This window comes from Pseudophryne corroboree, chromosome 9 (genome assembly GCF_028390025.1).
Source record: "Pseudophryne corroboree isolate aPseCor3 chromosome 9, aPseCor3.hap2, whole genome shotgun sequence".
Lineage (NCBI taxonomy): Eukaryota > Metazoa > Chordata > Amphibia > Anura > Myobatrachidae > Pseudophryne > Pseudophryne corroboree.
Window position 1 is genome coordinate 237,898,740 of NC_086452.1, and position 12,897 is coordinate 237,911,636.

General features: G+C 42.5%; 1 protein-coding gene across 2 annotated transcripts in view; it reads left to right on the forward strand.

The window, feature by feature from the left end:
* Positions 1 to 12,897, forward strand: part of LOC134957937 (potassium channel subfamily T member 2) — a 1,656,739-nt gene that overhangs the window by 947,057 nt on the left and 696,785 nt on the right. The gene's annotated exons all lie outside the window — the stretch shown is intronic.

Here is a 12,897-nt window from a genome sequence, read left to right on the forward strand (position 1 = left end):
TTCTCAGTGAGGAAGCTGACAAAGGTACTAGTAAAAGTCACAGGTAATGAGCCGGTTACGGAAACCATTGTGATAAATAAACAGCAGTGGACAGCCTGGAAGCTGATGGTGAACATTGATGGCCGGCCTGAAGCCGATGGTAAACAGGATATATATTGATAATGTCGATTATCTTTACAGGAATAAGCTATACCTTGTACACACTTAGAATACACTTTACCATGGAGCCGCTGCGGCCGCTAAGCCTAGTACACACGCTACGTACTTTATACACTGTTTGCGTACGGAGTCCCATATCACTGTACGGACTTAGCGTACAAACGCTGCGCTGGGGGTACAAAGTACACACAGCGCGCGCACACCCAGAGATACACTTTAAACCTTCACAGTAATGCAATGCAATGATATTACACTTTAAACCTTATGCAGCCATGCAGTGTGATGCTATTACACTTTGAACCTTATCAGGGCAATGAGCACACGACACCAATTGTGATTAACTGCTTTACAATACAACTTATACACTACAATACAAGACAATATATATAACAGAATAATGGCTACAGTCAATGTACATACGTGAGAATATTCGCGTGCGCTTCCTGGTCCAGTCCTCCGTAATCAAATAGATAATGTTGTGAGTCTTGTGGCTGGCCGGCCTCCAGCAGGCTTTATTTATACAAGTCTTCCAAAAGCAATACAATGGATACTGTAATCCCTTTGTCCATTGGACACAGGGATGCACTTTTACAGTACAGGAGAGATCATAGGTTGATTTGCAAAGGTAGGCGATGTCTTTCTCAACTGCTCTTGTGGGTGGTCTCCTCTGGATTCCCGCCGCATACATAATATAAAGTAAATACAGTTTATATCTATATTCTGCTTCTGCACATAACTATCCGCAGGAACATGCGATCTTCCGCAGACCAACACCGGAATGTTTCCCTTAAAATACCCTACAGCTGGTTACCAAATACCACCTTATAACCTTAGTCTGTCCCCTCTTATCCTGTAAAGGTGAATCCCTTTGTTCTGCAACCATTTAAACAGCTATAACTTTCTGATGTGGTGCAAGGAGACTATGTGTACATTGTGCACTATTTGGATTAAATATGTAATGTGTTCTGATGGCCCTCCATGCGTACACAAACTCTGCCATAAATACCCATACCACACGCCGATGCGCAGGACCACGGGAGCGACCATACGCAAAGTGCGTACATGTGCACGCACTGCAGAAAAAGTGCATGTGCAGTGGGCATGTGTGTGCAGTTTATACATGCTGTGTGTTCTGCAATATTTTTCGACTTTGGCAGTCACCAATAACTGCCACTATCTAATCACTAAACATAAAAATATCAATATAATATCTACAGACGATTGGATGGTCGGAGGAGAGTTGTAGGCGGGAAATGTAGGACCTAGTGGGATAGTAAAAAGCATGTATATATGAATCCATGTCTGAGAGGCATGTATCATCGTGCCATATATGTTTTAGATAAGCTTCGAGGTATTGCGAAGTATACATTAAATCCTTCTTATCTCGTATTAAGGGTCTGTAAGTGGGCTGACAAACACTACCGAGCTCTTTTCGGCTTCTTGTTCCAACAAATGGGGTGCACATGAAGTTGATGATACATGGAGGGGGAACATATGTGAGTGCTAATATATGTGGATATCACCTGTCGACTATGTGTGTCATTAACTGAAGGTTGTAGAGATGAAGATAAGACACATATCTAAAATACATTCACATAACATTTTCATAAACATTCTTGGGTAGGGCTGATGTCTTTTCCGGATGGGTGTATCTTTGCTCGAGTGATGTGTTGCTCTTGAGATTCTACAAATCCATCCCCGCCATCAGAACCCATTCCAGATCCTTTCTCGACCTCTCTGGGAACTCACCGAAACATACTGTCCTGGTCAACAACAGGATTAACAGGAAAACTCGGAATGCAGTCTCTTGGGGTAAGTCCATCTTGTTAAGGGAAGAGAAGGGAAACGAGAAGGGGGGAGAAAGAGAGGAAGAGAAGGAGGGTAGTGGGGAATGGAGAAAATAAAAAAAACTGGTGCGACAACCGCCTCTGGTCTTGTTGTTCTCCGCGCTCAGGTGCCGTCTCAACAGTACTGCCTCTCAACCTTCCCGGAACAGACACTCCAGTGATACGATGTTCTCTATACTCTACCTTTCTGTAGGGAACATAAATCTTGCATTTCAATGTGTTTACTGGTGGGTATTATCAGTTGTGTAAAGTGAACCATCTTTGGAAAGTGAAAAGAGAGGGGAAATAATAAATAGAAAATTTGTCAGATTTGCGTTCACCATCAGGCTGTCACACCATCATGTATATCGGTATCTATGCACAGTCTCCCTTCACCAGTATTCCCATTCTCCACCCTTTGTGCATGGCCAGGCACACTGATACTGGTGTCCCTATGCTGGTGAGATATACTGGGCTTGGGCAGAATTCTGAAAAGACCGAGTAGGCATGTGACGTTTGAACTGTAATCCTGTCGGTGAACTGAAGAGATGAAGAGGAAACTTTGAAGACAAATCACAGAGTTTAGTAACAGATAAGTTTGTAGAGGCAATGAAGATTTTACAAAGTTTGACATCTGGATTGGGCACTACGGGAAATGATTCTCTAATCGGTCAGTTCCCCTAAAAGAATTCTATGTGTGTTATATCTCTACTGGGACTATCCCAGCCATCAATCCAGTGTCTTGTCCATTCTAAGTTCATAGGAAACCCGGTATCTTTGAGATAATTTCCTCTACCTGTGATGGACATGCATCTAAAACAGTGAAATGCAACATTCGTCTTCGTGGGTTTCTAACATATTTTTTGTGCTTCCTGGGTGGGAGCACTCTATATGTATACCATCTCTAACAAAACTCCTGTTAAGTTACTTAGAGGTCACTTCTGCTAGAGAGAGAAGCAGAAGTTTAGAGGCCTCCTCCTAACCCCAGTAAGTTCTGTCAAAAGGGTAAAGTTGCATTTATTCTGTTCTTCCCATTAACCGAATCTGTGTTTTTCTATACTGTATCGTGATTCCTTATTATATGTCCCTTGATCTCGTATATGTGTTTAATAACATGGCTTGTTTTCTCTGTCTAGGGGTCTATATTGGCTATGTGTTCTACTATACCTACAATCTCTGGCAAAATGCCCTTCCTTCCTACAAATGTAGCATGTTCTTGGTCTTTTCCAAACAGCAGGGGTCTGGGGTTCAGGCTGATGAGACTTTGGTGTAAGAGCCTGTATACTTTCAATCCTCAGCCTCTCCTCCTGTTGTTTTCTATGCCTAACAATATTCTTGTGGTGTACAATTGCGCACTCTCTAAGGCAAGCTACTGTGACTCCTCTCCAATTAGGCAAAGATGTTTGTACTCTGTCCCTTACTGTCTTATCGAGTCTGTCCATTAGCACAGAGACAGCCACCTCCCTGTAATTCGTATCGTTCCCTGTATCCGATACCCCCATGTATCTATCCATTATTTGCAGGGCCCGATGGAAATATTCAGATGTCATTTCATTTTCCCTCTGCTTTATGGAGAAAATTCTTCTCCACTTAACAGTTGAGGGGAAATACAACTCTAGTTGCCTGTTAATTTGCTCTAAGTTCTCCTGATTGTGTTTGTCAGTCATAAGACTATCCGACTCTAATCTACAATCAGTGATACATTTTTGGGTGTCAATATTAGGGGATAGGCACGCTTTCAAAAGTATCCGCCAGTGTTTGTTTGTCGGTTCATACGCATTACCCAGATCTCTGATAAATTTCTGACATCTAGCTAAATGCTTCCGAGGGTCGGGGAATTCTGAAATGATTGATCGCAGCTCATCTCTGGGCCACGGGCAATACATTGCATTATTCCTGGTGAGGACAACTCCCTGACTATCGGTTCCCCCATTGGGAGTTACTGTTCCCAAGACAGGGTGTAATTCTACCATTCCGTTCCTGATTTGTTTACTGTGAGGTGTTGTTGTCTCTGTGCAATGAACTGTCTCACACTTACCGGTAGCTGTGACCTCACTAGTTCTTTCATTGGGGAATATTGTTACTGCACTACCTGGTTGGACAGGCCCCACCTGATTGTCCTGCAAAGTGACTGCTTGGAGGAGAGCTGCGATCCTTCATCTTCCTGTGACCTATAACCTGGAAAAGACTTCAAAACAGGATACATCTTGCAAAAATTAGGGTTAATACATTGCTTATGCATACTACTATCGTTTACGGATATATCATTGACTGTAGCCATCTCTTCCCCTTCGACCTGTGTCGACACTGGTGTGTTTGTGTTCTCATTCCCGCTAGGTTTTGAACCTGTTTTGTGAATTTGTTCTCTTTGCATATCCCCCTCCTGTTGCCATGATTTAAACAATTATTATGTCTAATCCTTTGTTTTCTGGATTTTTGAAGACCTATTTTACTGCTTACATTCTGCAGTACCTCTGGTTCAAAGCTGCCCACCTTAGGGAATGGTTCCCTATCTTTGTCAGTCACACATTCCCATTCAGACAAAAAGTCTTCAATACTTTTTCCTTTAAACTCCGCTGACCCAATGGGCCGCGGCTCTACAACCTGAACCGTGGTTAAACGTCCCTTACTTGAGCAACTGGCTCCCATAATTGTGGGCCTTTTCCCACAAACACCAAAATACTCAATATAAGGTAACGGTGAAAGTTCTCCGAGCGCTCTTCACCCGCTCACTGCCCACATTGGCCAGTACTACCATACACTGTCGATAGCGAAGGCAATGTACCCAACTTAGGGCCCTATGTTACCTATATTTACTGGAAGTTTTTAGGAATAACTTACCCTTTCCAGTAAAGTATCGGCCGTTGGAGATTTTCCTGAGAGAGACCAGCGAAAACTCCCTATGCACTTTATTATACACAAATCACGCTTGCATATGTTCTATACAGCGCTGATGATACCGCGATTTTACGCAAAAGCTCGTAAAAAGGATATCACGTTGCGCTATATATCACACCCACAAACGCGCGTTCCAATTGCACAGCGTATAGGTACTTGTTACTTATCTGCCGTACGACCACTGGAATCAATTTTCAGGCTGCGAAACCTCAGCCGGAGCGTATCAAAAAAACTATATGGGTCACAACACTTCACAATTCCCTACCACGCTCCTGTGTAAGTCTCCTCACGACTTACGTATTAAACCTTATATTAAAGTGAGTCAGCCGCCTCACGCCACCAAGTCTCCACTCACTTGATGTACCACACACTGAGATTCCAAATTCCGTGGTTCAAATTTCCACTCGCTCCTGCATTCGCTCACTCAATTACACTTTGGTTTTTCTGTACAGAAAATTATCATTCATTCAGACAAGCAGCTTTACTCCCAGAGGCAATACAGTAAATAAGGGTTATATACTAAACTTTGGAAGCTGGGCAATCTTGTGTTATTGTAGCGTGGCTACTGTCTCACCTTTAAACTAAACGAACTATTGTGTAATTTGTACTTAGCGACCGTATTCTTACGCAATTTGCGTAAACACGCGGCCATGCTTACGCCGCGTGTACAGTTCCGTACCTTGTCCGAGACACGTGTACAAAACCGTACGTCCGCAATAGCACAAATCATACAATTTCTATAAATGTGAGCAATATTAACTATAATTGCTCACTTAACACGCCACACAGTTTCTTTTCTGTATAAACCTTTATAACTAGGCCAGACTGCGTTTGTGTTTTACACTTACTTCCATAGGTGTGCGCAGGGGGGGTTCCTGGTGCGCACAGGCACCCTCTAATGTCCGGCACCCCTATCTCACATGCCTGATGCAGCGATCGCCGAGCAGGCTGATTACTGTTCCCTCTGCGCTGCACCCTGTCAGGACTGTATTACTGACCGGATGCCTGGGTTAATCAAGGGTGCCACTGCCACCGGCTTTCAAACTCTTGGCTCCACTTCCATGTACAAAAACAGCGTGATGTGATGTGATTACGTCATGCTGCTTGCACTCCCACCCACCACACCCGCCACATGCCCACCTCTCTTATTCTATGCTATGCCAACGCCAGCCACTGATGAGGATCAGCATGCAGCCAGCGTTCCTCTTAGGAAGACAAATTCAATACTGGCAGGCGGTCGGCAGCAGCATTGACACATTACTCGTTTTTCCAGCAGCAGCAGTACTAGCCTGCGACTGTCAGTGTCAGTGAGTTACTGCAGCTTGCAGGGGAAAGAGAGGGGGAGCCAGACCAGGCTGAGGAGGAGCAGTGTAATTGCAGTGAGTGCCATCAGGGGTGTTTGTTTGGTGCACACCACAATATCTGACAATGTATCTGCTTTATTAGGATTGGTACAAGGGTGGTATTTTATATTGCGTTGACCGTCAATAGATGGTGCTAGACACGCCCAAAAGGTGGTGCTAGACACACCCCTACGACGGTGCACCCCCTAATAAAATGTGCTGCGCACGCCTATGCTTACTTCCTTTGTTTATATTACGAATCTAGTAATCTGAATGTTATGGCAACAATGTGGGAGAGTATGCACAGAGTATGGGTGTACGCTTTTATTGTGTACACATTTTGCGCCAAAAATAAATTCACAGATTTTAAATAGCTTTGTTCCTGCTTACCTTACGAGTTCTTACCAGCATCCCTACAAACCATACAGAGCAGACACCATCTAATCAGCAATTAAGTAGGGTTTTCCGTGTATCCACCGACCAAGAAAAGGATACATAGGATATCTTCTGTCCACCCTTATGCTGATAGATTATGTCTGCTTGTGACCTGTTAAGCAGTATAAATGTGGAAAATCGGACGATGCCCCCAATTGATAATGTTGATTATCTTTACAGGACTAAAAGCTATACCTTGTACACACTTAGAATACACTTTACCATGGAGCCACTGCAGCCGCTAAACCTAGTACACACGCTACGTACTTTATACACTGTTTGCGTACGGAGTCCCATATCACTGTACGGACTTAGCGTACAAACGCCGCGCTGGGGGTACAAAGTACACACAGCGCGCACACACCCAGAGATACACTTTAAACCTTCACAGTAATGCAATGCAATGATATCACACTTTAAACCTTATGCAGCCATGCAGTGTGATGCTATTACACTTTAAACCTTAGCAGGGCAGTGAGCACACGACACCAATTGTGATTAACCGCTGGGTTCCGACACCACAATGGATTATTTCTGAAAGGGGGTTTACAATACAAATTATACACTACAGTACAAGACAATATATATAACAGAATAATTGCTACAGTCAATGTACATACGTGAGAATATTCAAGTGCGATTCCTGGTCCAGTCCTCCGTAATCAAATAGATAATGTTGTGAGTCTTGTGGCTGGCCGGCCTCCAGCAGGCTTTATTTATACAAGTCTTCCAAAAGCAATACAATGGGTACTGTAATCCCTTTGTCCATTGGACACCGGGATGCACTTTTACAGTACAGGAGAGGTCATAGGTTGATTTGAAAAGGTAGGCGATGTCTTTCTCAACTGCTCTTGTGGGTGGTCTCCTCTGGATTCCCGCCGCATACATAATATACAGTAAATACAGTTTATATCTATATTCTGCTTCTGCACATAACTATCCACAGGAACATGCGATCTTCCGCAGACCAACACCGGAATGTTTCCCTTAAAATACCCTACAGCTGGATACCAAATACCACTTTATAACCTTAGTCTGTCTCCTCTTATCCTGTAAAGGTGAATCCCTTTGTTCTGCAACCATTTAAACAGCTATAACTTTCTGATGTGGTGCAAGGAGACTATGTGTACATTGTGCACTATTTGGATTAAATATGTAATGTGTTCTGATGGCCCTCCATGCGTACACAAACTCTGCCATAAATACCCATACCACACGCCGATGCGCAGGACCGCGGGAGAGACCATACGCAAAGTGCATACATGTGTACGCACTGCAGATCAAGTGCACGCGCAGTGGGCATATGTGTGCAGTTTATACGTGCTGTGTGTCCTGCAATATTTTTCGACTTTGACAATATGCAGAAGGTAAGTAATGCAACCGATGACAGTAAATACAGGCAATAAGTAACTCCAGTATTCGGTCTGGAAACCGACAGTAATTAGAATCACACAGACAGTTGATATGCGCAAAGTCCACAGAGCCAAGCAAGGCTATAGCAGGAGACAGTTGGTAATTACAAGCTGGTTATTTTAAGTGCTGGAGGCAAAAGCACAGTGCTGAATGCAGATTAACAACACACAGGTGAGAATGGTAAGGCAGCACCTGGAGAGAGTCTCTTACTGCATGTAGAAGTGGAATCAGACTGTGGAAGGAGTTGTTGCAGAGCTGGTTGGCTGGTGCCTGTAGTTCCACAGAGAAACTGGAGCTAGGAAATCACCAGAGACAGGAGACTGGAGCCAGGAGACGCTGTGCACTGGATGTGATGCGTTATTCAAGGCGATGAGACTGAGATGATGTTCTGGATTTATATCCCCTGGTCAGCAGGCATTGGATGCTTGAATCATGTGTGCAGACACAGCGCAGGATTAGGTGTTGCAGGTCAGCTGACAGCAAGTGTCATGGCGGCGCCCATGCTGTACAGATGGTGGGCACACAGCGTGGTACACACTGGATGGACTTCTGGGGTACACAGTGACAATGGGTACTACGCACCACGGACAGGGCATTCATGCAGCAGCAAACTGGGGCTGTGACCTCCAGAGGCTGGCACACCAGCGTGTTGGTAAGTGAGATACCACTGAACGCTGATTCCTGACAACTCATTTACAAATACATTTGTGATATAGTGGGGGATGTATTGTCTATTGCTGAGTGTGGTATGTGTGAAATTCCTTGTGATACTGCTGTTTAAGTTGTCATTACCCAGTCAGTGATTGCAAAGGCCTGGGTGTTATTTGTATACAAATGGACGGTTCAAGAAGGGACAGACAGGAGAGAACAGATTCAAGTGTTATGTTAATTTGTTCTTAAACTGCATTATACCTTGTACTTCTCTTGGTATTAGTGCCTACACCCAAATCTTGACATGACACGCTCTTCTGGGGAGTGTTCACTTTCAGGAACACCAGATGGAGATTCAGGAAACCCCCTGCCCACCACGTGCTTAGACCACCCCCACTACAGGAATAATATCACACGGATATGTTGCAAAAGCCACACATTTATTAAAGGGTCTGGAGTATCAATTGCTTTTATGCATTTATATACAAGGTACTATAGTAAGATCAATAAAAGAGGACATATACTAAATAGGCATAGAGACATAATGAACAGTTAGTAATGTATACACATATCTAAAGGGTTTATTATACATTTGTGATTTTAGATTTAGATCCGATTTTCTGTACAGCGCATAAGCAGCAGACAATGCATATATATCTCTTAGAATTCAGGCAATATCAGAGTTAATCAGACCAACATCTGACAGAATACTTTGAGGCCAAAATGGTGATGAAAACTATTTCTCAGGTGTTCTGCCCATAGCCAAATTGTTCAATTGCTATTCAACATAGATTCCACAATGATTAATCCCATGCACCTTTTAAAACTATTGTTAAGATTCTCTGAAAGAGGAAATCTTAAATGAGAATTGGAACTGGATTGTTCATGTATATTCCCTAGAATGTCATATTGGGCAGAAACCTCTTACAGGAATTGCATTATCAGACTATGAGTCAATTTATAGTATATTTATACAATCTATTGGCAAGATTCTTTATTAGTAGATCCACCCTTTGAGTTTGATTTCCATCTGAGTCTATTTGACCATTTCAAACTGCCAGGTTTCAAGTTTGTTTTGTAGTTGGAGCTGGGACAGCTGGGCAGGACTGGCTTCAACTATATTTTATGAATGTAGTAGGTTGACTGATACTACTGTACAGTCAATAATACCCTTTGGACACTGGACAAATAAGGAAGGAATAAATTAAATTAAAGACTGGTATTCTACTTGAGAATAAACTGGAGTAATCATAATCTTTCTTTTCAGATAAAGTCTCCCAACTCTCATCTCCATAAGAAGTATTTTTGTTACCATAACATGTAGACCATTCACTATCACTGCAATCTGAATTGTCTTCATTTAAGAAATCCACTGAAACAATGGTACAGTACTAGAATATTTTCTGGGGACAGAGGTCCAAGAGTGGCAGCTACTTGAAACTGGAGTTTCCAGTTAGCTTGATTGAACCTCATATGGTACCCTCCTCCAGAGCTTCTCAGGGACAACTGCATTAACTCAAGGAATAGCATCACTGATTCCAGTAGTTACAATACTCAAATTATCATGAACAGAGTGAGGATCAGTAGTAGGAAAATCTTCATCCTCCAATAATGGACATGACATGGTATGGCGTGGATCATAAGTGAGCAACTTATCCCTTTTACATGGTTTCAGACTAAATACTACCCATCAATTATTCTAAGAATCTTTAACTGATGGTACTAGAGCTTTTTCTTGGCAAAATTATGGTTGAAAAACATGGGCAATTGAACTTGCTTCTGTATATAAGCAACTGTTAATTATTAATAAATAAATTAGGGGTACTCTGGGCATATGGGCTAATGTTAGATAATCAGAATCAGAATCTAAGTCCAAAATTAGTATCAGGCTTTTCTTTGTAGAACTACTGTACATCAGTAGTGAATGATGTATCTGAAGGACCAGGACACTCCAAAGGACCACAGGAAGAACACAGGCAGTAAAACCAACTCTCAACTCAAAGGATTGTGGCTTTTGTTCTGATTTTGAGATGATTTTCTTATTGATGGCTCAGAAGTCTGTAATGAATTGGTCCAACAAACTCTGGTCTTGTTCCGAATCTGAAGGATCGGAGAACTGAGCATCAGATGGACACTCTGAGAATTAAATGGAAACTAGATACTCTGAGAAGTGAAGAAGAGACAGATTCCCTGGAGATTGAACAGGAATATCAGATGACCCTGACTGGGTTGGAATCTTGGATGTCCTCGGCTGGGCTGGAGATTTGGATGGCCCTTCTTGGACCTGGGCCATTGTGGAAATCTTGAATGACCAGTCAACATTTACAGTCAGAGTCAATAAAGAGGTACTCATACTGGTGACCAACATTATGGCACTCATCCATAACTAACAGTCTGGCATTCCCTATTGCAACCAGTCAACAGGAGTCCATGTCAGAAGCTGTGGCACTATGAACCCCACCTAATGTATTCTCACTAGAGACCTGTTCTGGGATCATGGAGCTAGAAACCCCTCCTGAGATTGTGGCACTAGAGACCCATCCTGGTGTTGGAGGCTTAGATTCCCATAATTATGTCTGGAACTCAAAACACCCCTACTGGAGTTTAACAGTCAGATGCCCCTCCTGGGATGAGAAGTCACACACCCCTCCTTGGGCTGAAAAGTTAGATACCCACCTGGGGTTGAAAGATCAGACAACTCTCCTAGGGGTAATAACTTGGATGATCCCACCTGGACAGACTTTGAGCAGAATTGTTAAAGTACTGCTTCACAGAAGGCTGAGAGTTTGAGTAAATGCAGATCCTTAGATTCAATAAGTGGGTTAACACATTCAAAGGATTTTCCACTAAATAATAAGCGCAGGTATTTAACTGCATTGACAGGAGTAATAGGGGTCAACGATACCAACTCAATATGCATGAGGTATTGACATGGCAGCATGCGGAATTGGATCTCCCATCAAAATAATTGGATGACTAGGCATCAGCCAAACTTTTAAAAGATGAAACAGATGATTAAGACTCTGGAACCTCTTGTTGAGATGGAAGACTGAAATCCCTCCTTGGGACCAATAAATTTAGAGCTCCTCTGAGAGGATGGAATACTTGAAGACCTTCCTTGGGCGTCATTCTTGACACACAGTGCTACTAAGGGTAGAAAATGCTGAAACTGGGAATGGCACTGTAACATGTATCTCTTTTTTGCTAATGGAACAATTTTCTATTAAATGATTAGAATTCCCATAATAGAGACAGAGATAAAGAACCTTGTGATGCTGTCATTCAACTTACTAGAGTTTTTGTCATAGGGAACTCCAAAACTTATCATTGTTCTGAGCAGGAGGAGAGATCAAGGTATTCAAAAAACCTAATTCTCTCATAATTGAGGACTTTTCAACAGCAGTATCCTCTGAAGATGACTTGATGGATACTGCATGCATGAGGCTTGGAAGCAAACTAGAACAAGCACAGGTATAGCTGCTGGAGGCAGTCAACACAGTGGTGTTGGAAAGTGATGATTACAAGTGAGTAGATGGAAACTCTTTGTTGCAGAATGTAGAGTGCTTGATAACAACAGGTGTAAATGGTAATTGTACTTCTGAATCTAAGGAATAGAAGCACTCAGGTGACTAACAGATACAACTAGTAAAGAAGCTTGAGCTCAGGAACTGGAACTGCTTCTGTCACAGAAGACAAGGAGTTCGAGTAGACTTGACGGGAATCAACCTATAAACTGGTGCCAGGAAATGGTTTATATAGAATTCATTGCACTGGGATTGGATACCTGAAACCATGTGAAAAGTAAGGGCCTGATTTGGCTTTGCATGTAAACCTGATAGCTTACATGCAAATCCAATATTTGGGGGTCTGTGCATGTGGAAGCCTTGTTTTGCACATGTGCAAATCTGCAAGGAAAATGGGCAAAACCTTCCAAATGGTGTGCAAACTTAGTAGAAACTTACATCAACAGACATAAAGCTATCAATGCAGTAGCAAAATGGTACTTAGTGTGCGGGACATACCATTTATGCAAGCAGCATTTAAAAAAATCTGTGTAATTTGTAATACAAACAAATATTTTGCATTTTTAAGGGTTTGAATACCTTTATAAGCTATTGTGTGTGTATACACACACACAGCCAACTAATCAACCACAAAATCACAAAGTTGCC